General features: G+C 36.6%; 1 protein-coding gene across 6 annotated transcripts in view; it reads right to left on the bottom strand.

The window, feature by feature from the left end:
* The window catches only part of MECOM (MDS1 and EVI1 complex locus), a 636,593-nt gene that overhangs the window by 185,312 nt on the left and 424,284 nt on the right, over window positions 1-26,997 (bottom strand). The window lies entirely within an intron of this gene.

The raw sequence follows: 26,997 nt of genomic DNA, 5'->3' as shown, positions 1-26,997 counted from the left end.
AGGCCAAGCAGCTGCTTAAATTTTAATCCTGCTTAAACAATAAAAGAATGGTATGACTCCTTTATTGGTTTTCCATTGGAAGTGTTTGGGGCACCCATTTAACAAGAGACAGAAGAAAGATTCACTCTGCCAAAATAATTTAAAATATGCAAAACTTAAAAATATCTGTTGTTATTACTATAAAGTGTAGGTATTATTAATAATAATAGCATCAATAATGAAATATGTGAAAAGTAACAGAATACTAGTGTTTGGAGATAGAAAAACCAGCATGCTCACCACAAGATAGAAGAAAAAATTCAAACCAGAGGAGTTAGCCTCAAAAAGTCCAAAGTTATGAATAAAGAAATTTTAAAACATTATCTACATGTTACATATGACAAGTTGGATTTAGACAGTAGTCAACATATAAGAAAGGTGGCTTAGAATTCTTCAATTATTTGCCTGTGTGATAGGAAAATAATTTACTATGCTTAATAGGAAATTAATTAGTTTTAAATGGTCATTTTCATAAAACTAGTAATTCAAAAGATAAATCAGATTCAAACAATAGTTACAACCGATCACTCAGATTTTTAATCCCTCAGAGGAGATCAAAATTGAAGTCTAGGAAGAGAATTTTTAAATGCCTTCCCCATGTAGAAATATGCTTTGCTCCAGAAATTGTATTGGGTTTCCACACCTCCCCACATAATCCTTAAAATCTACACAGTACAGAGCATTGAATCTTGTACATTTCATTATATGCTTGAATTAATTCATCCTATATGGAATTGTTACCTTTACAATAAAAAAATCGCTATTCATTACTGAGAGTGGACAGATGGAACATGTTCAACTTAAGACATCAATAAGAAGAGAAGGAAAAACTTATAATCCATGTGGCACAGGCTTCGCCATCTGGTAGTTCCCCACTTGTCTGCCAAGACTATTTTCCCAAATAAAAGTGAACATTTCTCTTTGGAGTTAATGGAACATTCTTAGATACTGACCCTGCGCCTGATTTATAGATAATAAGTAATCATGCAATTAAAATAGTATATTTTCCAAAAATAATCCATATTATAGGGGAAGGTTTTGAGTCTAACTAAAAAAAAAAAATTAAAACTACTTTCTCTAAAAGCATTATCAGATAAACAAAACTGTTATGCTTTGATAAATAATGAAGGCCATTGAACAAGTTATTTCATCCCCTAGAAAAACACATGGTAAGTTACATAAATGCAAAATAGGGCAATAGAAAGGCTGGAAGTCTCAGGCTCAGACTATGCGTACACAACCTTCCCAAGCCCTTTATCTGGCAGATGATGCCTCATGTGGAAGGCAAGAGACTCCATGGACAGGTACATCCCAAGACACAGCTGTTACAGCATCCTTTTACTAAGACGCAGGACACAATCCTATCACTCTCAGAAATATGTTAAATCCTATCATAGTCCTATAAAACTTAAGTAAATCATCCCATCTATTATATTTACTAGAGCAGTGCATATATATTTCATGTGTTTACTTCTCCTCCAGTGTGTTTGCTTCTCATTTCTGTTGTTCATAGCAATAAGCTATCTCATCATACGAAACACACAGGGCTAGTCCGTGGTTTATTAGTGCTCTAGTTCCAGGTCCTGTGAATAATATTAGGAAACACACACCCATAACTCTGGCAAATGTCTATCATTTAAAAAGATACTTGAAGGGAAAAAAGCTAAATATCTCCCTAATTGTTGTATTGCCGGATTAATGAAGGACCTTGCTGTAACCGTGTAACGTGTTTTAAATTCATTCCTTAAGAGAATTTCTAAACTTTATTAGCAATTTAGACAATAAACATTTATTAAACACTAATTATGTGCTTAGCTCACAACCCCCAAAATGTGGACTACAATATGATGGATACACTATAGTACTTTTGACACTGAGATTAATTTTTAAAAATAAAATAAAATCTTACTGGCATATGTTTAAACTGAATTTTGGGACACTAAGGCTGAATACACAAAATATATTTTTCTCTAAATTACTTTGTTAAAAACATGGTGGAATCAAATTAAACCAAAACTTGGGTCAATATGATACTAGCTATGTAATTTCCACTAGTTGTTCTACTGAGTTGCTCAATTTCCTCTTCTTTAAAATGAGAATTATTATAATGATACCTATATCATAGGATCATTATGAAGTTCATTAAGATAAGAGCTTAGGATTGTACCTGACAAAGCATAAAAACAATATATGAACTATTATTATTTATATTATATATGCATTCAGAATTTTAAACAAATTTTATACCATTTAACATCCTCAGAATCACATTAAAGTTATTTGTGAAATTTACCCCCAAACCAATTAATCTGAATCAATGGGGGCAATTAAAATGTGTAAGCTAGAATTGAGATTTTCTGATGAGAATGTTAAAATTCAACAGATTGGTGACCCTCAAGTGGTTTGCTTTGGCTATTTCCTTGTGTTCTCTAGCACCAAAGCCTAGCTCAGTGATTTGCAATTAGTAGATGTGCGATTATCAAGTAAGATAGAAAAGTGCTAAATCTGCCTTTCAGTTTGCATTGCATGAATTCCTGGTCTTAGAGTTGTTTCTACACATGGTATAACATGTTCAAGAATATATTCCTAAACATTGTTCAGGGAATACCATTTTGTCTCATGTTTATTTGACAGCTTTCCATTCATTTCTTCATTTAGTACAGTTATGGGCTGAATAATATCCTCCCAATGTTCGTATGTTGAAGCCCTAACACTGACCCATACCTCAGGATGTGGTTGTATTTGGAGATGGGGTCTTGAAAAGTGGTTGGGTTAAAATGAGTCATTAGGGTAGGCCAGCCATGAAATTAAAAGACGCTTACTCCTTGGAAGAAAAGTTATGACCAACCTAGATAGCATATTGAAAAGCAGAGAGAGACATTACTTTGCCAACAAAGGTCCGTCTAGTCAAGGCTATGGTTTTTCCAGTGGTCATGTATGGATGTGAGAGTTGGACTGTGAAGAAAGCTGAGTGCCGAAGAATTGATGCTTTTGAACTGTGGTGTTGGAAAAGACTCTTGAGAGTCCCTTGGACTGCAAGGAGATTCAACCAATCCATTCTGAAGGAGATCAGCCCTGGGACTTTTTTGGAAGGAATGATGCTAAAGCTGAAAGTCCAGTACTTTGGCCACCTCATGCGAAGAGTTGACTCATTAGAAAAGACTCTGATGCTGAGAGGGATTGGGGGCAGGAGGAGAAGGGGACGACAGAAGATGAGATGGCTGGATGGCATCACTGACTCGATGGACGTGAGTCTGAGTGAACTCTGGGAGTTGGTGATGGACAGGGAGGCCTGGCGTGCTGCGATTCATGGGGTCGCAAAGAGTCAGACACGACTGAGCGACTGAACTGAACTGAACTAAGACAATCTGATTGTTGTCCTCAAGAGAAGAGAAAATTTGGATGCCTAAAGAGGCACCAGAGATACACACACACAGAGGAAAGGCCATGTGAGGACTCAGGAGAAGGTTGCCATCCACATGCCAAGTAGAGAGACTTTGGTAGAAACCACATCTGCCAACACCTTGATCTTGGATGTGTTCAAAACTTGGAGTGTTCAAAACTATGAGAAAATAAATTTCTGTTGTTTGAGACATGCAGTCCTTGGTATGGGTATTCTATAATGGTAACCTTAGAAAACTAATACAAGTCCATTCATCTCCCCATGCACTGACCCATCCATAGGTAGGGTTGCAGGCACCCCTCTTCCCCAAAGCCTCTATTCCTCAATGTATCATATTTATTTACATATCTGAAAGCCCACAAAACTGAGATTTCTTAAATTAGAGACTATCCAATTTATCCTCATCTACCTAACATCTACCCATGTACCTGGCATAATTGCTGAATGAATAAATGAATGAATGAACATCAAAATGATTACCAAGTCAAATAAATGAATAATGAGTGCTTATAAAAATGTAAGAAAAATTCCCATAAAAGAACCTTTTCCAACTGTATCAAAATCCTGCCCCTGATATGTAGTGCCACTTACTAATGCTACTGACAAGCAAAGAACACAAATATAAATATTCAAAGAAAAGAACAGAACAACACACAATTCTATATCTCCAGACTACTATGCACAATTCAATCAAAAAAACCTACAAGTACTCCTTACTTAAGATCTGCAAAGCTTCCCTGGCTCCTTGCCCAAGGCAGAAGTATGTTCACTCTAATTCAAGCCAATTTGTATCCTTTCTTACTTTAAGGGCTGTAAAAGCATTGCTGAGATTTGAAAAGGTGGCCTGATAGGGCAACAAGCTTTTAAAAACTTGATCCTTAAGAATCTATTTTTAAACAAATTTATGTGGTAATAAAATCTGAAAGCCTGGATTGCATTGATATAGAATTATGGAATTGTTGATAAGTACAAATATTTTGGGTACAGTGACTTTAAACTAAGTTTAAAGCCAAACAGAGCCCTAGGATGCCACCTGAGTATTATGGGCATTTTCTATCACTCATTTATAGCACAAAGAGCCAGAAGATGGCCCTCAGAGATGATTGGTAAAGACACAAATAGGAATTAAGTTGAACCAACCAATTTAAGTCTCATTCTCTCTCCTTTATAACTGAATGGAACAGAGGTTGCAGAGCTTGCTTCAAAATTTGTTTTAAAAATACAATAAAACAGTGTGAGAGGACATCATATTTTTTTTGCTACTTATATCCTGCATACAATTAAGCACAAACTTGCAAAGAATTAACTACTCCACCAACCCACTGGATCTGTTATCAAACTCACAGGAGCCAGGAGTGTTTTGAAGGGAAATGGGGACGGGTGACCTGAAGCCCACTCCCTTGGGTCAGTGCATGCTGGGAGGGGAAATGAGCTACAGAGCAGACAATTTTCAGCTTCGGTGGTTTTACTTTCTTTACCAGGCCTCACGAAAACGCACTGACAAAACAAAGGACACAAAATTAATGACCCATGCATTCTGTCAATTGACTCTTAGTAGCAGTGGCCAGTTCACCTTAATCTTTTTGTTCACATTGAACATGTAGCCCAAGGCACTGGTTAAGGTTCACTTAAGAATTCTTCAAAGGCATCACTTGGTTTTCATTAATTTGTTAACTGTAACTTCTCTTTTCTGATTAGGAACCCACAAACCAAGGGAAGGTCGATATGCAAAAATAAGAACAAAAGGCAAGCGTTTGACCAACCAGGCCTTCTTTTGCCTCCAGAGCTATCATTTCTCACTCATGAATAATAGCACAAATGATATCCATTGGATTTTTCTAGAACTTACGCTATATTTAAACTTTCTTGATTTTCTCAGAAATCCAAGTGTCGGCTCACAGCTTTTGTAGAGGGATAAGTAACAGTGTAGCTTGCTATTTCTGTGCATAATTATTTCCTAGTTATTCCTGTGATCTTTAACCAATCATCATTTATGAAATCAAATTTGAGCATACATAAAATATGGTCAATATTTGGCCTTAGATAAAATTTAAGAATCGACAAAAAAAAAAAAACAATAAGAATTCAAAAAGATGTATAAAAGGAATTTACTACTTTCGTATCCGTACAAAGATAATACCACCTTTAAGATGATGGTTACACTTTGCATTGAAGTTTTCTTTAACTTTCTTGCACCCAGTGGAGACATTGATATTAGAATAAAATTTTCCATTTGCTCAAAAGTTACAAAGAAAGTTCATCTTTATGAAAGTCTTTTTTCCGTAAAATTGCTAAAATCTAGAACAGTTTTCCAAGGACACATAAATAATGAATACTGAGGCACCAATGGCAGGGTCTGAGTTTTCTTTACCAAACTTCAATTCAGAATATAGGATGAGGCAACAGTTGCTTTCAAGCCTTGCCGGAAGTTGGTAGTTTCAACATTTCTCTTTTTACGAAAAAACAGTATCAAGACAGTTCTAAGTGTGACAGAGTATATACCATGAGGCCATTTGGTAGTTCTTAGCAAAGGCAATGGATCCCATGAAGCAAATGTACCGTTCCTTTCTATAAGCTGCTCAGACAGTTATAAAATATGATAGCAATGCTTAGTTGGTACAACTTCACGTTAGTTGCATCTGTCAGCATTTCCATTACAAATCCTTGATTTTCAAGGTTTTATAATTCAGCTGTGAAAGTTGCTTTAGAAAGAAAGTTGGCAGGACTGTCTCAGCCAGGGAGTTTATCAAATTGAACAAATCTTTGTTTAGCTATCTCTCAGTTCTGTGAGCCAAGGTCTACTCCCAGTTAGACAAGCCAAACTTGCAGTGACTTCAATGCCAGAGAAAGGCTTTTTCTCTCTCTTTAAATTCACTTCACAAGAGCTTCTCTCATTCTTGTTTCAGAAGCCGCCAGGATCCAGCTCATATCCTGTGTAACCCAGTGGGAGAGGAGCCACATCATATGTAACCCTGTGGACATATGAATCGAGGCTTGGCCAAGTGTCTCCAGCATGAAACGTGGACAGCACTACAGAGAGATGTGGAACGTTTGAATATGTGTGTAATTAAAATGTACACACATCATACTACTGCTTGCAAAGCGAAGTGGTGCTCATTTATTAAAAGACTTGTTGACTTTGGGAGTATGTATGTGTTTTAGGAGACTTCCAATTACCCAGAATATGAACTTATTGCTACATTGTCTTTGAAGAAGCACAGGAAAAAAGACAATCCAAATCATGTATGTCATGTATTGAATACCTGTTGTATAATCTTTGATACACATTTAATTGTGATTTTGATGTTGGAAATTTATTATAAACTTAGTCTTGATCAGAAGTGGGTGTAGGTTAGTTTTAATCAAAATAAAAGTATACTATTTATAAACTTATAAGAAAATTAAGAAAACAATGCCACATTGTGAAGCAATTGTCCTCCAATTTGAAAAAAAATAAAGAAAGAAAAGAAAATCAGAAGAGATGGCTCTGGACAGGATGGCAGAATAGTTCATTTTTTGGTTGACAAATCATTTTATTAATATCTTTAAAAACAAGCTTAGAATGCACATCTTGTGCTTTATTTGTATCATGAATCTTTGGATTCCCTTCATGGTATTCAAATTTTAATATGCTGTGATATTTGCCTATTCTTTCTTATGTGTATGTTTACCTGTCTAAAGTCTTTTTAAAATTAGTTTTTATTGGAGTATAGTTGATTTATAATAGTTCATTCTTAAAGGCCATATCAAAAATATTTTGTAAGATATTTATCCCTGTGTGCAATAAATTTCATCATTTATTTAGCTATACTAGCCTACATATCTGTGACACATAAGAATACAAATCAGACAAAAGTTCTTCACAAAATTAATTTTAAGTTTGAGAGCAGAGAGAAGACATATGTGTAGATAACCAAGAAAAATGCTCATGCTAAGCATCAGAAGAGAACAGGAAAGATGTTTCAGTAGATCAGAAAGGAGAGATTTTGGGGTTACATCCCCAAGTGCATATTAATATTAATAAATATGTGCTACAACATACTAAAATATTTAAATATGGTACCATTCAAATATTAAATTTTATATGAAACAAGTTTAACTTTTACAACTATAATGTATAGTTTTATAAACAATTTGTGCATTTAAACATAACATCCATAGAATTAATAATAGTCATGTCTCAGACTAATTCCCTCCTTATTAAAAGCTAACACTTGGACATACTGTCACGACAAATCTGTTAACAATGTTTGGGGCTATTAATTTACACAGTCCAGGAAGCCAGCCTACAGAGGCACTAGAAGATACTACATGACAAATTCAGGAGTCACCAACAGTTTTCGAAAGGCCTGGCTTCATCCAAAGGCTTTTGTAGAAGGCAGGCTAGCAGATGACTAAAGCCAGGTATGGTTTGGGTTTGTTCAATGTCTTAATCTATTCTCAAACTTTGGATTTGGCAAAACCAAAACCACATTTTGCCAAGTACTTTCTCTCTTAATTTTTAAGCCCATGTGCATTTTCAGTGAAATTTAATCCATATGTTTCTTATTTTTTTACACTTAACTCATGAAATATTTCTCTGTAAGAGCCAGTTGACATTCAAAAGCCTTGTGAGTCTTTTTTTTTTAAACGAGAAGTTTTTTGGCTTTTTTTTAAACTAAGATTTTTAGCATTTTCCCTCCTCAAAACAGGAAGTCACGATCTGCCAAGTATAAATGAATGTGAACAGGAACACAATATGTTATTCCAATGCCAAAAAGGTTTGAATTTGGTTGGAAATTTCAACTTCACAAAAGTGCCCATAATTTTTTTTAATGTGCCTTTGTGAATCTGTCTGCACCTAGACAGTGACTGACATAATTTAAATTTTTAAAAATGAACTTTAATAAAGCTGACCAATAAGAGGGATGAGAAACATCTCTTCAACATGTCACAAAAGGAATTCTCATCAAGCCCATGTGTAAAATAAACATCTGCTGTTTCTTTCTTCCTTGGGCTATTAGATTTCATTTTCTAAAAACAGTTTGGAATATTCACCAGTAAGAAATATATTAATTGTCAGGACCTTAAAGTTTTCATGATAGAAAGACATAGATTTATGTATTATATATTTATTCAGAAACTTTATTGCTTATGGAATACATCAGCATATATGTCATATTATGTTCTGAATTTATATAGTTGCAGAACATTTTTTCCAAAAAAAAGAAGCAGTGATAATTCTTATAATGGCTCAATACAACTTAATATCAACATAAAAATTCAACATAAACAGGCTTAGAAAAGCAACCGTAACAAAGGAGTAATCAACTAGCCTTCCCTCACCACACTTCATACTTTATACTCCAATCATATTTAACACAGTTAGGATCATGGCACACACCCATGACATTCTTATTAGATTAAATTGAATTGAATCTGATGGCATAAGTGATGTGCCATATCATGATGATGCAAAGAATAAAGACACTGTAATTGCTATAAAATATTTAGTAACTTCTTGTTAAAACCATATATGTTATTCCTCATAACTACTGTGTGAGGCCATTATTTTTTATCAATTCAAACTCTCTTTTCTGAGTTTCCACAGCCATTGGTACAGCTATGTTATAGCTCTAAGTTTAAGGGAGGAGAAAGTGAAAATCTTGGAGTTGACATCTGAAATCAACCAGAAGCTGTCACTGGAAAACGAAAGAAAGGCTGAAGTCTATGGTGTAATGAGTCATCTAGCATATCCCAAATACCTTTCCAGGAAGGCAATCCCAGGAACCCATCATCAAAAGACTTGGCCTCTAAACCTAGTAACTGACTTTTAGCTTTTACTCTAGACCAAAAGTAATTTTTCTCATTTTCCTTGTGATACTCAATAGATTCCTTTTACATACTTTTATGAGGGTTTATCTGAAAGTAATATCACGCTTGTCAAGAACATGAAAACAGGCAAGTATCATTCAATGTGGCTTCTTAATTTAAGAAATACATGAAGCACACAAGAAACCTTTTGTTTCTGAGACAATGTACTGTCTGAGATTCTCAAGCCACGAGATGTTCCAAGAGTCTCTCCTTATCTCATTCAAAGTTCTTGCCCTCTTGAAGCTTACATTCTAATAGTGACTTCACCAGTTTAATAAGCATATTACCTCAAAAACAAAATGATTTTTGTACATTTCATTTTATTTTTCATATTAAGAAATCACACTGAATGCTACTTTCCCAAATTTTTGTGTTCTTGACAAACATGATAATAATATTTTCAGGCCAACTCTCACATAAGGTGTGAAAAAGGAAGATATTTATTGAGATATCTATTGAGTATCATAGGGAAAATGAGAAAAAAAAATCTTTTGAAAAACATTTCAGAAGACTTAGAATGTTCTAGAACAATGAAAAAAGTTGGAAGTGGCCAGAGAAGGATGATAAAGGATGCAATAGGAAAGCAGAATGTTAAATCTAGATAGGATCTTGAACTCCATCTAGTCCAGCAATGGCAAAACCTGGACCTACAGTGTCCTTCTCTTCTCACAATGCATGATTGGCTTTGTGGCTAGTAGACCACAGCTTCTGAAGTTGTCCAAAGGATCAGAGATCTACCAAAGCAAAGGATGCATGAGAGATGAAACTTATTTGATATCCTTATCCAACTCCTTCATGTTTATATAACTTGCCCACAGTCACACAGCTACTAATTCTTCACATTGCTTGCAATGGTTTTCATGGTTTCAATGACAGAGATGCAAACAGCTTGAGTTGGAAGAGAAAGGAAAGCTGATATCCACCAAGTGCCCAAGACACAAAATCAACACAATATCTCACTTATCTAACACAGCAATCTTGTGAATGAGTAGTATCCCTTTTATACATTTGAAGTTTGTACAATCTTTCCTGGTCAGATTCCATACCTAAACTGCTAAAACAAACAAACAAATAAACTTGGAGTCTTTGGTTTTTCTCTGTCTTTGTATTACTTCTCTTGGATACTAGGGACCCTCTCTGGGGGATGAAGGTAATTATAGATTATTAAACAAAACACAATGGCATAGCTCAGGGGAAGTCTCAATGATCCGCCTCTTTATTTTTCTATTTCCTCCTGAGGTAAATAGGCTAGAAAATGTGAAACAGTTTGATCTCCTTGGAAGTAAGATGTTATTTTAGAAGTTCAAAATACTCTAGCTCTAATTCACTATGGCAGCACAGACTCTACTGGTCAAGTTCATTACAGTCGTCTTGTGTTTGCATCAAAATCTTGTGCTGTTATGACAACCATTTTTAAGTTCTGACTTCTGTATTGTGGCTTAAACATGATAAATTCCCACTTTCAGAAGACATCCAGCTGGTTAAGTCTACTTCAACTGCCAAGATGATGTCCCACAATTTCCACATCTGCTTCAACTCCTCTGTCACAGCTTCATTACTATTTTTTTTCTCTATTTTTCAAGAATTAGGATAATTTTTTTCCCCTGGAGCAGGCTGTAAGTGCACACCCAAGCTGGACTTTTGAGTTTCAATTTATAGATGGTTTTCAATTTATAGATGGTTTCAATTTATAGATGAGATGGCTTTGTACCTTATGTTCAATATAAGTCCCTCCCAACTTTCTCAATAATTTGACTTTATGACAAAACTTAGGCGATATCAAAAAAAATTAAAATCCAAAGATATTTAACCCATTTTAAATATTCATTCTCTAGGTTTTTTTTTTCTAGAATTCTGTCAAAAAACTCTTCAAAAATACTTAGCTTCATCTAGTTTCAAATCAAACTAATATAAATAATGGGTAGAATTACTAACCTGCAGGGAATGTCATCCTAAATTTCCTGGTGCTGACTATGTAACCATAAGCATGACTGGGCTATTTACTGGAGGCAGTATATACTGTATAATGTTCTCTGAAAACTCATGTAACTAATGCAATATGATAACCACTAGGGTGCTACTGTGACGTAAAGGATATATTACAATTTTATCCAATTCAAACAAGAAAAAAAAATAGTTGACTTTAATGGTCCTGCCCTCTAAACAAATACATCGCCTGTTCTACTGAACTTAAAATTTGAGGTTATATACAAGTTATCCTGAAATAAAAATAATTCAGTAGCATACACATTCCAACACCAATGTATAATTTTTCTCTTTGATCAATTATTTCTAACAGTCATTTCAAGGAATTAAGTGTTATACAGTCCATGACATTTACTGAGAGAATGTAAGAGGAAAATAAGTGGATTCAGTACCACAGATTTCAGGTTGTCACAAGATGGAGTTCATTTGAGAGGTGATACATTTCCACTCGGGGAGTTGTCGGATATTGATATCAAAGTGTTTTAAGCTGGAGCCAGCAGATCTGCTCAGCTATCAACAGACGGAGGTTCAGAAAGGGAAGCTCTGAACCTCAGGACAGGAGAGATGAAACAGAGTGCTGAGGATCCCTGCTTTTACCTTCTCATACCCTCGTTTCCATGATCTTACAGGTGTGGAAACTGAGGCCAAGAGCTGTGATTTCCCAGGGTCCTAGTCCCAGGAGAGCAGGCGTGGAGCCATCTAACTTCCAAGACTGCAAGATGCTGACTTTCCTGAAATTAAGTCCTAGGGCAGCAAGAGCTGGAACTGGGCAGAGACAGCTTCATGGCAACCTTCCAGGGAGACGGCCAGCACAGAGATAATGGATGTAAGACGAGTGACTCATGAAATGTTAGAGTTGGTTTTTAAAAAATGAATTAAGATGATATCCATGATGAGAGAGGGAAAGAAAGAGGGGAGGGAAGGAAGAAAAAAGGAGGAAGGGGGGAAGGAAGGAAAGGAGGAGGGAGGAAGGAAAGGAAAAGGAAGAAAAGAGGAAAGTCAGAGAATTATAAATAGCCTGGTGTAAATGTACCTGGCCTTCAGCTAAGGCTACAATATACATTATAATCACCAAACACTGTCAAAAGCATTTTAAGAAATTGGTCATCCCTTTCCACCACTTTGTGAGTAATACTTGGGAATGAGATAAAAAATAATAATAATAACGGTCTCCAGGGGATGTTTAAGAATGAGGTAATTTGCATGTTTCTTCCAGAAGACATTAAGTGTATCCTTCTCCTCTGCCAGGATAATTTTGAATTTCTGGCATCAAAGCGGAAATTTTCTACCAAAGTTGATCAATCTCCTGTTACCACTCTATATTTATGTTGGTGTAATAGTTTATTCTATTCAGTATTAGACTGAGGCTAGTCAGCTATTTAATCTTCAGGGTTTTATTCAAGGCCTCATTGAAGAAAATCCCCAAACTTTGGGTAGGCCAATTTTTTGTGCAATTTTTAGACACTAATCCTTCCTATTTGGGGACTATGGCAACTCTGCCAAGGAGGGAGAAAATGATTACTTCTCTAAAGAAAGACCTTGAATAATTATGTTTATTCTCCTTTCCCTTCTCTGTTTTTCTTCTGTCTCATAATATTTTAACCTCATAAGACCAGCAATCTGTTTGAAGAGCTGCCTGAATTATGTGGATAATTGCTTCTACTTTCTTTAGAGATGGAACATAGATACTGTATTCTGACACATGCCTATCCTGATATCTTATTTCAGAAGAAGGCAATGACCATGTGCAAGCAGAGGCAATGAATGCATTCAAAGAAAAAGCAGATTTCAGAGACTCATGACAAATACACTGAGGTAGAATCAATAGAATGATTTAAAAACCAGACTGTAGTGGGCAGAAGGGACTTACAATTTATCTATTCACAATCACCTTTTTCTCACAGTTTTGAAACTGAAGCCCAGGGAAGTAAGGCAACTTGCCTAAGTCATAGGTTATTTCCAGCTGCTCACTTTTTGAAAAAGATATATCCATTGGTATCTCCATACTGTTCTCCTGAATTCTGCTGAGTTAATTGCCATATTAAACCAAGTGTTAACCTCTCCTGCTCCAACCCCTTCACCACATCCTTCTTGCGCCTTTCTCTGATATTTGTGCTTCTGAGTTTGTTGCTGCAGTTATTGCTTGTGGGGGGACAGGGAGGGTGGGGAGAGGTTGTTTTTCTTTTTGTTGTTTTAGTTAGGTTATACTAGCTCGCCTTTTACATGATGCTTTCTTTGGGGATTCTGTCTAGCAACTCTGAGTACACCTGTACCAATTTTCTGTGACTGGGAAGTGATCAATATGGCTATGTCATTCAAAGCCAAAAAATCTGAATTTTACAGAAAGAACTTAAGCACCTCTATTGCCCTAAAGTGGTGTTCTATGGAGAAGACTTTTAAGAATCCCTTGGACAGAAAGGAGATCAAACCAGTCTATCCCAAAGGAAATCAACCCTGAATATTCATTGGAAGGACTGATGCTGAAGCTCCAATGCTTTGGCCACCTGATGAGAAGAGCTGATTCATTGGAAAAAACCCTGAAAAAAAAAAAAAAAGACTGAAGGCAGGAGAAGAAGGGGACGACAGAGGATGAGATGGTTGGATGGCATCACCAACTCGATGGACACGAGCTTGATCAAGGTCCAGGACTTGGTAATGGTCAGGGAAGCCTGGCGTGCTGCAGTCCATGAGGTCGCAAAGAGTCAGACACGACTGAGAGATTGAACTGAACTGAACTGCCCTAAGGAATTCTAAAACATATCAAGTTACATGGAGGTATTTAACATTTATAATAATAACTATATTCTGTATTCAGTTAAAGTGCCTTTATAATGTACTAAATACCTTTTTAAGAAAACCAATAAAGTGGCCATTTTAGCATTTCTGTTTTACAGATAAGACTGAAACTATACATTGAACACTAAAAACAAGTATCTGGGATTTGGAATCCCAAATCTCAGACACTCTCTACTTTATCATTAATGCATAAAATTCTTCAAGTTGAAATACTGAGCTACTATAACCAACACTTACTCTATCAAGGTCTGTCCTAATGAGTTGTTTCATATTTTCCAGATAGCACTATGTGGTCAAGGCTTCCCAGGTGGCTCGATGGGTAAAGAATTCTCCTGCCAATGCAGGAGCCGCAGAAAACACAGGTTTGCTCCCTGGGTCAGGAAGATCCCCTGGAGGAAGGAATGGCAACCCATTCCAATAATCCTGCCCGGAGAACCCATGGACAGAGGAGGCTGGCAGGCGACAGTCCATGGGGTCGCCAGAGTGGGACGCAACTGAGCATGTATGCACTATGTGGTCAGGGAACCAAGACAGAAGCTAAGACAACAGGGACGTGTCCTACACACTTTTTGTCTTTTTGTTTTCTTAACTGCTGGCTACTTTCTCTTGGAGAAATAATTTGGGTTATCCTAATTGTATGGCTTCTCAAATCTTCATGTTTCAATCTCTGTTTCTCAAGTCTTAACACAGTGACTAAAATCTTATGTTATCCAATATGACTGGCTTAAAGATCAGTCCTGAGAATATTGTTTAATGCTATGATTACTTTATTTTATTTTTTGGTTCTGTTGTGATCATGCTTTTTCATTCTTCCCTCAAAATAGCTTCAATTTTTCAGTGTAAGGCCTACCTGAATCCAGGGAATAGTAACCAATAGCATTCAACAAAGAATATATTCACTAAAAGCAGAGGAATATATAGGGCTATGTGCCCAGTCTAGGAAGCCTGATTATGTGGATTCAAATGTCTACTTCACAGCTCACTAGTTATGTGACCTTGGTCAAGTTATTTAATCTCTTTGTGTGCCCCAATGTCCTCCCCTGTAAAATGGGTTCTTGCTGCTGCTGCTGCTAAGTTGCTTCAGTCGTGTCCAACTCTGTACAACCCCAGAGATGGCAGCCCACCAGGCTCCCCCATCCCTGGGATTCTCCAGGCAAGAATACTGGAGCGGGTTGCCATTTCCTTCTCCAATGCATGAAAGTGAAAAGTGAAAGTGAAGTCACTCAGTTGTGTCTGACTCTTAGTGACCCCATGGACTGCAGCCCACCAGGCTCCTCCATCCATGGGATTTTCCAGGCAAGAGTACTGAAGTGGGGTGCCATTGCCTTCTCCAAAATGGGTTCTTAGGAGTATTTAAAGAGTTAAGGCTTATAAAGTGCTTAGAATAGTGACTGACAGAAAGCAACTATTTAAATGTTACCTATTATGATGAAAGCAGACATAAAATGGAAGAAAAGGTCATTAATCTCTAATTTTTTATCAGTTAGTATTAATAGGTTTGCATTCCTTTTTCAATAACATGGATTCCCTGACATTTGGTCCACTAAATGTTTCATTTACATTGCTTCCAAAATTGGTTAGACTTACTCATCACATTCTGAAATTTGCCTTTAAAAAAGCATATACCCAGTGACCAGAGTTCTAAAACCCTCACACTGGAGCTAACAAATAAAACTCATCTGTTGTGATATGTTTATTTTCATTAAAAAGACATCAGTCTGCTCTGTGCTTCCCTTAGAAATAGAACTTAATCTCTGACAGGCGTTTCTTATTTTCCAGTTATTCTCTAGGGAGTATACATTGGCATGCTGGGAATGATTTTTTTTGTTGTTTGTTTTTGGCTCTGTACTATGGTTGCAAATGGTGTCATTGTTCTTGGTTAAATCCGCGAAAAGTAAGCCTACCCTCATTTTTTGGCTTCACGCTAAAGTAGACTTCACCGCAAAGAACACTATGAGTTTATCAGTCTTTATTCACTGCCCATATTCCAACATGATCAAAGTCTGCTAAAATAGCTATACACTGAGCTTTGTTTTCTCCCCCTTTTCAGTTTCTACACGTGTCAAGGATGATAATATATGTTGGAACAAAATCAGATTTTTCTGTTTGTTGGTCAATATAAGAGCTTCTGAAAGCCACAAAACAGGATACATGTTTATTCTTAAATTTCCTTGTAGGCAGGAGAAACAGGTTTGGTTGTCTCTTGTTATTGAATTTTGCCACTGAATATCTTTAACTATTTAGTCATACTTAGGACAGATGTTCAACAAGTCATTAATAAAATGATGACACATTGTGTGTTGGAATTCAGCATATGGATTAGAGGTTGGTTCTAATGATTCCCCAGATACAAGAAATATTGAAAATAGATCATAGACTACTTTTCCCTAATTAATTTGTTCATTCTCTTTGGAATCCTAGTTGCATAATAGATTTTCTTCTCAAGCTGTTTCTTTACAAATAGTCTAAACATTAACTTAATGTATCCTTAGTAAACATTAACTTAATGTAATTGTACATTGTTATAAGAGACAAACTGCTATTCTAGAGGACATTTTTTTTTTTTTACCAAAAGATCTAAGTTATATTTCTTTGGCTCTTATTCAATATCAGATTTTACATGCATGGAGCTCATTGACTAACTGTGCAGCAAGTCAAATTACTGATGTGAGACATTCAAAGTTCTGTGTAGATCAGCCATAGTCATCTTCCTCCAAAATGTATGTTACAAATTAAGAGACTTAAAAAAGAGGACGTATGATCCATGTCCACAGTGCTAACGGCTTCATGCACAGTGAAGTCTACTTCCCTGACTTTATCCACACAGAAAAGCAGCACAGGACACACTCCACACTCCTTTTTAAAATACAGGCTCCACACTCCCATCTTTAACTGACAAGAGACAATCTTAATAGAATCAATGACCCCTGGTGTTTTGTAGGAAAAAAGGAAATTGATACACAGGGCTGAGTCCTTCACAAGCTCTGTTATTTCTTTATGAAACATTTACGGAATGTCTAGATTGGGCCAGACCTTGATCCAGTGCTTGGGACAAGTTGATGGATAGATCATAAGAAAGGCGCACTGCTCTGTAGGAGCTTCTACTTCTAATAGCAACTTCCCAAATTTTAAAAATAAGTCTTCACCATTCCCAGCCAAATACTGCTGCTGACCAAAGGCAGTTTAGTGATAACAATATGCCTTTTTTTCACAGCATATGGGCACATATTTTGGTCTTTGACTACCACAACAGGAGAACAGACCTTTGTGCCCAAAGTGCCCTTCTTAACTAAACACCTACTCAAATGAAAAAGCCCAGCTCAAGTGCTTCCTCCAGGAAGCCTTCTCTGACTCATCATGAAAACCAATTTTAGATTACACAATATGTTTCTCATGTATCAAGGAAATTATGTCACCAATTCCCATGTCATATCAATTCCTTATTTAATCCCCTCTTTTTCCCAGCTTCTCTAACACTGAACTAGAGACATGTGATTGAGCATGACAATTGGGATATAAAACTAAAGTGATGAGTCACTTTATCTAGGCACTTGAGAGTCATGGCTCTCTTCCCCTCCCAGGGTGAATTCAGAAGCCTCATGTTGCAATGGCAGTATCACAAAGAAACCGGAGTCCTCAAGATCATTTCTGGAGAAACCTCTGCCGACCAACACTGAATACTGATTGAGCAAGAGACCTACTATTGTTAGGCCAACCCATGAGATGGGGAGATTTGCCTGTTGCCGCAAGCGATGTCAGAGACTGTGACTAATACAGTGACAGAAAGAATGAACCTGTTTTGGTTTTGCCCCCAAAAGGCACATCTCCTCCACAGGAAACAAGGAGTGACGTTAAAGATGCACGGCGCTTTACCAACCCTGCGGGCGCTGGAGCAGAGCTGAGGCAGGCTCTCCTTTCTCCAGTTCAGCTGCCTCTTTCCTGAATACTTTCTCCTATCTTTTCTCTCGATCCAAAACAGGAAAGCTCATAAATCACCCTTAAACAATGAGCTGAGTATACATTAGCTATTTGTTACTTTTTCTTCAAGATAAAAGGTATTTAAGTTCTGTCACTGAGACATGAGCAAAAGCTCCTTGTGTAAATCTCTTTAGATCATATACAGAACACTTTACACACACACACATACAAACACATACACACACAGTGTCTTTTAAACATTCTTTTACTCATGAATAGGAAGGCTGAAAGAAGAAAATTAATTCTAGATTTCAATTAATTTCACCACTGAAATATTAAAAAATTATGTTTGCCTTCTTAAAGTAAATGAAAGTCAGACTATCAAGGATCAGTAAAAATTGCTTATAATAGCTAAAAGCAGACTTATTGTTTGCCTAATAATGTCCCTTTCCCTGATTTAGCATAAAGGAATTAGTGAAACAGGGGAATAGGAGTATAAATCCTATACTCTTAATGACAGCTTTATTATTAAATAAAATTATTTTTGCTTCTTTTTAATATGTTAACTTTCATACTATATTGATGAAAGATAACAAACAAAAAATATTTTTTATTCAATGTGAAGAAAAACTCTGTCCCAAGACAATAATTAAATTGTAGAGATAGGAAAATAAATTATGGTATTAATTAACAGACTGAAAGGAATATGATCACTTCCATGCAGGGTAGATTCAGATATCAGGTCTTCTAAGTCCAGGATTGATAGCCTTAGAATTAAAACCTGAAATCTAAGTAGAGTTTTCTCTTCCATAAATTGGTGCTATTACTTTTTTTTTGCCTTGGTTGCTGGGAAGCTCAAAGATAGAATAAGTACTTTATTTTAGCTCTTTTCAGAACTGGTTATTAAATACGCTATCTTCCCCTTCTTCTTGTACTCCTCAGTATTTATCTTATGATAGCAGTCTATGGGAGGTTTTTTGTGTATACCTGTATTTCTGTTGCAAGCTGCCTTGAGTACTTTATGGAAATAAAGATAAAATATATTTTTTTAAACCAAAAAATTTTAGAATAGTAAAATGTCAGGTATAAACATGATTGTATTTCTGAACTAGCTACTCCAAATGGAACTGCAAAATGCTGGAAGGGAAGGTGTCTTAGAACCAAGCTAATCCAAAACCCTTGTCAAGCAAATAGGGAAGCAGAGCCAGAGAAGTTAAGTAACTTACCTACAAGTGAAAGTGTTGTTGATCGCTCAGTCATGTCTGACTTTCTGTGACCCCATGGACCGTAGCCTGCCAGGCTCCTCTGTCCATGGAATTCTCCAGGAAAGAATACTGGAGTGAGTAACTGTTCTCTTCTCCAGGGGATCTTCCCAACTCAGGGATTGAACCCAGGTCTCCTACATTGCAGGTGGATTCTTTACCATCAGAGGCACCAGGAAAGCCCTAACTTACCTAAGACAACAGATAATTAGGAGCCATTTCTCCTGTAGCATCTCATTCCCTTTCACTATGCGATGTGTCTCTGCTTCAAGTACAATGTCCAAATCTCCACATACTATATTGGCTTAATTTATTTATTTTGCTCAAATTTTTGAAGCTTTCTACATAAAGAACTAGTATTTAAACTGAATGTGCTAAACAGAGACCCACTCTCATCCTGCCAATGGACAGTGGTCCTTTCCACAGACTGTTGCTCAGGCATCTGTCAAGGGAAGGAGATTATACCCGAGGACTCCTGCCAGAAGCCTGGCTGGGGAATGTGTTCAGGGCTAACTGTTGCTCTGAGCAGTTACAGTAGTCAGGAGCTAGTCTCATCAGGATCTCTACCAATTAGGATCTGCTTAAGCAGCAGCAAAATAGAAAAAGCTTAGAGAAAGCTCAGTTGCCAGTATTCTTGATAGATAAGTCAACCTCATTTTTGAGAAAGATTTGTCAACCTTATCCTAGGCTATGATATTTGGTAAATAATGGTACCTTCAAGCTGTTCATGTAAATCACGGCACCATCAGTTGGGTAATTGGTAGGCTTGATCCTGGTCACATAGGTCATGTTGTGGCTAATATATAGGATCTTCTTCATAGGGCTGTGCACTGATAAGATATGGCAGCTGGCATGATAGAATCCAGACAGGTGGCCAGGAGTGCAGGGTGTGCAGACAGAGATGGGCTCCAAAGATACTCTGTCATTTGAAAATCAATATATTCACAGTATTCTTGCTTGATAGCAAAAATGTGGAACAATTATCACATTTTTTATGGCAAAGTATACTTAAGAGACACTCTAATGTTTTATAGATACTAATACTAATGTATCTAACTTGTAGTTCTAAAGGTCCAACTTTCAGAATGGTAAGTTTGAAATTTGACACAAGAACCATTGGAAGATTCAGGTTCATGAGCTTTGCCATTAGGTTCTTTTCAGGTTAGAACTGGAGTGAAGGGATGTGTTAAATCAGAGAAGTCCAGTTGGAGCATAAAGTGGTAAGTGAATACATATGAAGTCAAATACTTTACAAAAGGTCTGATGGAAGAGGATGTGTTCGACCCCATTATTGACTCCATCTTTCCATGCACAGCAGATGACATATCAGATTCTAGTTCTTGCTCTTCACTAGGGCACTGGGGTAGTCAGTGGCTGAGGAGTCAGTGGCCTTGGGCTGTAAAGCCATTCTTCACTAAGGGGACACAGTGACATTAATGGATTTCCGGGTGTGGGAGTTCTCCTGCATTATTGCTTCTCAAAACCTCCTTGATGTCTTCAGAGGTCTGTAATCTGTATCCTGCGAAGAACAAACACTAGACACAGAGTGTGATAGTTACAAGGAACACAGCTGCCAGTCTGACATTCAGGAGGGTTTTCACATTGCTAATTCCTTACTACAAATGATTATCTTACTTTTTTCTTTCAAAGACACTACATTTTTAAAATAAATTTATTTATTTTTTAATTGAAGGATAATTGCTTTACAGAATTTTGTTGTTTTCTGTCAAACATTAACATGAATCAGCCATAGTACATATGTCCCCTACCTCTAGAACCTCCTTCCTACCTCCCTCCCCATTCCACCCCTCTAAGTTGATACAGGGCCCCTGTTTGAGTTCCCTGAGACATACTTCAAATTCCCACTGGCTATCTATTTTACGTATGGTAATGTAAGTTTCCATGTTACTCTCTACGTTATCTTACATTATAATCACCGTAAATTAAATGAATTAACTCAACAGAGGAAACTAACCTTAGTTAGGGCCAAATTCAATCAGATAGCACCAAAATTCTCATGACCAACGAGATATTGGCAAGTAAATTCTCCTCCGTGTTGTCCAAAAATGCATCTACTAGTAAAGTTATGTGTTAGTATGTTTACTTCCTCTCAGTAGGGCCTGGGAGATTCTCTCATTGTTAGTCATAATCCTTAACTATTTAATATGGGTTGCAATTTCAGGCACTTGAAAATTATGTACCCATAAAATTCGCAGGGTGAAGTAAGCAAACTATTTGCTATTTACTTCTAAATACTTAAATGGTCTTCATTAGTTATCTATGAAGCATGCCTCAGTGAGGTCAGTGTGATACTCCTTGCCAGGCTCACTTTCAAGCCAATGGAAACAATGGAAACAGCATCTCACTGAACAGGAAAGCCAACACACAATTCAGATACAATATTGCTAAGTTATCCTCCCATTGTTTCATTCATGTAAAGCAATATCTGATTCCATATTATACTTGGTCTTTTCATATTGGCAAATAGAAGAAATAAGATTGAACAAAAAATATTGTAAAATATTATGTTTCCAAACCCTACAGTAATTGTTTAATATGAAACATAGGGGTGTACAGACAAAAAGTTGCTTGTCCAATATCAATTCTTATTGTTCTTCAGTTGTTAATTGTGTCCAACTCTTTGTGATCCCATGAACTGCACAACGCCAGACTTTTATGTCCTTCACCATCTCCAAGAGTTTGCTCAAATTCATGTGCATTGAGTCAGTGATACATCCAACCATTTCATCCTTGGTCACCCCCTCTCCTCTTGCCCTCAATCTTCCCTAGCATCAGGGTCTTTTCCAAAGAGTCAACTAATAATAGATCCAATATTATTTAAGGCATGCAAGAGAGTGGGGGAGAGAGACAGGCAGGAAAGGAAGAAGGGAGGGAGGGAAAGAGGAAGGGAGAAAGACATTTCCCAGCTTGCCTTGCAACCGCACTGGTTCTGATCAATTAGATATAAGTACTTATCACTGAGTAGGGGCTTCCAGAAATGCCCTTCAATGGGAGCTGACTTGCTTGTACCATTTTTCTTTGTTGTTCTTAACTTTTTATTGCTGAGAATGTGCACAATATGGCTGGCACTTTGCAACCATTTTGAGAACATGTGGATGACAGGCATACCTGATAACAGTAAAGAAGGAAGGTAGAAGGATCAGAGTTCCTAATGACATCATAGAACTGCCATACTGGTGACTGGCCTTCACATTTCTTTTAAATTTTAGGCCATTATTTTGGAGTTTTTGTTACTATTACAGATAAAAACAAGGAAGCTGAAAAAATACTGGCTTAAAGCCTGGTTTCTAGACCATGCCCTTCCATGAACCATACCACCTTTGCAAAACTCTCTTTACATCTCATGACCTCAGTTCTCTTCTCTTTATTTTGAGTTGAGCTGAATGATATTAAAGAAACACCTTTCATTTTACTAGTTATGATTTGTAACTGCCCATCTTTACTTTTCCAATATCATCCTTAAATGTCCATGTAAAAGGGAAAAAGAAAAACCTTAATATTGGGTTGGTGAATTTTAAAGTAAAAGAAGAATAAGAAGGACAAATAGTTACAAATCCTAGAATCCACAAATCAGCTGATGAGAAACAAGTTTTAATTAAGGGAAGCTAATATTTTAATAAATGCCATCACTAACAGGAAATGTTTTAGCTTAACTCTCAGAGAATTTGACTTGGATAGGTAAATTGAGGCAAAAAAGAGTTGCATTTGGCTCCTTTTAGCTCCATTTAGGAAACAGACTGATAAGCCTTGAAGGGCAGCAACAGGAAAGAGATTAACATCAGCCCAAGCTGTTCCACTCTTAGGGTAGAACAGTAGCCCATCTTAGAGTAGAGCCCTGGGTCGGGGTCACTTGAGTTCAAGGTGGTTGGAGCTCGGCTGCCCTTGGCTGGAAACGAGCTTCATTTCTCCAGTCTCTACTTTTTGTTGAGTACTTCTGAGGTACAAAAGGAAGGTGACACAAGAACGTATCTGTAGCATATCCCAACAGTTCTTCAGGAGTATACAACCTGTAGTTATCAGTCATCTACTGTGTACATGCCATTTTGCCAGGGTTGGAGGTACTACAGAAATATGTCATCCCTTGTGGTCCAGAGACGAAAGGAAAGTGGGAGAGACTTCTGTGATTTCATCTTACTCTCCCAACTGAAAAAATGATTATTAACACATGTAAGCCAGAAGTCACTTATTCCATTCTGGAAGATTTCCCCTAATGGTCCATTGCAAATCAGTATTCTCAAAATCTCACAGAATTTTTCACAACCTTCCCTCTAGCAGAGGGAATATACTGAAAATTTGTAAATATATATTTTAAAAATCCCACAATGACAACCAATTCACTTAGTATTTTATTCACAAGAAGCAAAATATTGTATCTATTACTAAGTCTACACAAATTCTGTATGTTCTCATCTGGCAGAGCCAAGCAATCTTTACCTACAGTGCCCTTTGCCACATTGAAACCAAAGCGTCTGGGATGGAAAAGTCCTTGATATGCCTCTCATACCAACCTTGTGAAAAAAGATATATGTCTAAGTTTATGGCGACAAACAGTGTCATTATCTCCCTTCCTCTAATATTTAACCAATCTGAACACTCAGGGGGAAAATGTTATCTGAATTCCAACCACTTTATATACATTCCCTTGGTCTTCTTTTGACGATTCAACTAACTTTTTCTCACAAGTATCTCAAATACTTGTTTGGAAAGCTTTTCTCAAGTGGGTATGCAAACAGGAGGAGGACTGTTCTTTAGCAATCCCTTCTTATAAGCCTCCAACGATACTATCTTCTTGTACTTCAGTTAATGAAAAGATAAATATGATCTGTGCTGTGCCCAGCTGTGTTTTTCTTGCACTGAGGAATTCACAAAAGGAAAATTTTAAATCATACATTTATCAGTGAACAAGCTTGCTAAAGCAAATAGATTTCAGTCTCCTGAGTTTGCTTCAATAAAAGATTAAACGCTAATAGTGCAATTTACCACACTCAACAGATTTATGAATAATCAAAGTTTGGAGGAAGGCCAGGCCGTTTAAGAACATTACCTAGCTAACAGATGCCAATAGTACGTAGACATCTTCCCTGTAGCTAAGCAGCGGTATTTCCTATCACACGATTCAATATTGACTGAATAATTGGCCTTTTACAAAACATTTATTAAAACGCACCATTTACCACACACTCAGTGCTGGTTTAAGAAGTTCAGTCAGGGAGGAAGACGGGGATGGGGGAGACGCATAAGTTCTTTCTAATTACCAAGTGGATTTAATTAGTAAACAGCAACAAGTCAAGTCTGGCATTGTTAGACCAAAGGGCAAATTGTCAAGGAGTTGGGCTTCCCAGGTGGCTCCGTGGTAAAGAATCCACCAGCCAAGCAGGAGACTCAGGTTCAATCGCTTGGTCAGGGAGATCCCCTGGAGAAGGAAATGTCTACCCACTCCAGTATCCCTGCCTGGGAAATCCCATGGACAGAGCAGCCTGGTGGGCTACAGTCCATGGGGTCACAAGAGAGTAGGACACTACTTAGCAACTAAACAGTAACAACAATCTTTACAGAAGTAGATAAGCACCTCATATCTAGCTTTTAAATAATACTTTGCATGATTACTATATAAATTACTATAATATATAAAATTACCATACCATAATACTGTGAGTATTCGTGTGTACTCTCAGTACACACAAAGCCCATTTCTCACATGTTTTCTTGCATATTCTAATGCTGTTCCTCAGTGGTTATGTGGCTGCCCTTGGTGTCTGAGATTATCGCACTTGGGCATGGAGTGTTTGTTGAATGCCATATCTACCCAAAGCAGCATGTTAAGTTAATGATTAAATGAGGGTTGGAATCATGGGGCCAAGCTTCTAAATCTTTGAAAAAGATTTCTTATTTCTCTATCCTGTGTCCTTGTACTCAGCTTGAAAAAAAGAAAAATATCAGCTAATGGGTTCATTGTGATAGAAAAGTCACCTATTTAAAAAATCACCTTGCTAACAAATTCGGAATAATGTGTGAGCAAAATGCTCTAGTTCGAATGCACCAAACTTAGCTATAATGAACTCAAAACATGCTCACGGTTGTGACTGAAAAATGAAAACTATCATCGTGTTTCACAGGTTAACCTGGAAGAAAACACAACTGAATTCCAGGTAATCTCTTGCCAAATTAGAAAAGGTTTCCTAATTTTTTGACATCTTGCTCAGTAAAAGCCCTAGTCATGCTCTCTGTAACAGGAATTCCTAATCTAACGTCACTTAATGCCAGGAAAATGAAGGTATCATTTGCCTCTGGTGTTCAAGTACATCTTGAGTAGGTTCTCAATTTGTTTAGACTTCTCTGACACCTAAAGTTAATTATTCTAGTTCTTTGGTACTCTTTCTTGTTACATAAAACCTTTGGTATCTACAGTTTTACATGGACTTTAAAAAGAGAGTAGGCTTCATTATGGCACAGCTTGCAATTAAGTAGATTTAGAAATATTGTCCAATTCTTGCCTTCATATTTATGTATTATATAATTTATATATATTATATAAACATTTTACATATTTAATTTTTAAAATATGTATCTATTTTTTAATCACACTCAGTTGGCCCAAGCATAGATGCTGTGTGCATTTTCCTAACAGTCATTTAAAAAGGTATTATTTCATTGTGTTGAAGTACTTGAATGTACTTCAAGCACACATTATAAAAATGGATAATACAAAATATTCACAAACTCACTGAACCCCAATCAGAAAGGAGTAATGTTCTAGCCTAGTGTCTGGCATCAGAATCTGGACAATAAATGATAAAGTTTTAAGAGATGGATTATATCAAAAGGTCACATCTCACTAATTTGCTAAGTCAAATTTATAAAAACAAGGACAGTGAACAGAAATAGATATTCAAATAAGAGAAAAACAAATCTTAAGAACATGAACAAATTACTCATCTTCAAGGCACCTGAAGCTCATTACAAAGAAATTTTAGGATTCCCTATTATACATATATACATATGTATACAGATATACATATATCTGTACATACATCTGTACATATATGTATATCTGTATACATATATACATATGTGCGCGTGTGCTATGTCTCTTCAGTCATGTCTGACTCTTTGCAACCCTATGTACTGTAGCCCGCCAGGCTCCTCTGTCCATAGGGATTCTCCAGGCAAGAATACTGGAGTGGGTTGCCAAGCCCTCCTCCAGGGGATCTTCCCAATCCAGGGATCAAACCCATATCTTCTGAGGCTCCTGCATTTCAGGTGGATTCTTTACCTGCTGAGCCACAGGGGAAGCCCCATATATACATATACACACATACAATTTACACAATTTGTATATCTAATCATAATTTAAAATTTTATATATTAAAACATATTTTAAATATTAAACAGGACAAGTAAGTAGATTTATGCTAAAGGCTTTGAAAACTCTTAGAACACCTTGAGAAAGCAAGGAAAGAAATATATACATATAAATAAGAGTAATATTTACAAAAATATTAAGATGTTTATATTTTTTGCCTTTATAATTTTATTGTTTTAAGTTTTCCTGAATACATATAAATGACATATAAAAGCTACATTTGTTACTTTATTTGTTTGTTACCTTTCATGGTATTAAATTATAAATTAGGCAAGAGACTAACAATAGAGGGAAATTTAAACAAACTGTTGTACATGGATAGACCAACACAATTATGATAATAATTATAAAGCCAT

Source organism: Bubalus bubalis, chromosome 1 (assembly GCF_019923935.1).
Source record: "Bubalus bubalis isolate 160015118507 breed Murrah chromosome 1, NDDB_SH_1, whole genome shotgun sequence".
NCBI lineage: Eukaryota > Metazoa > Chordata > Mammalia > Artiodactyla > Bovidae > Bubalus > Bubalus bubalis.
Note: the sequence above shows the minus strand (reverse complement) of the source record. Positions and strands in the feature narration are given on the sequence as shown.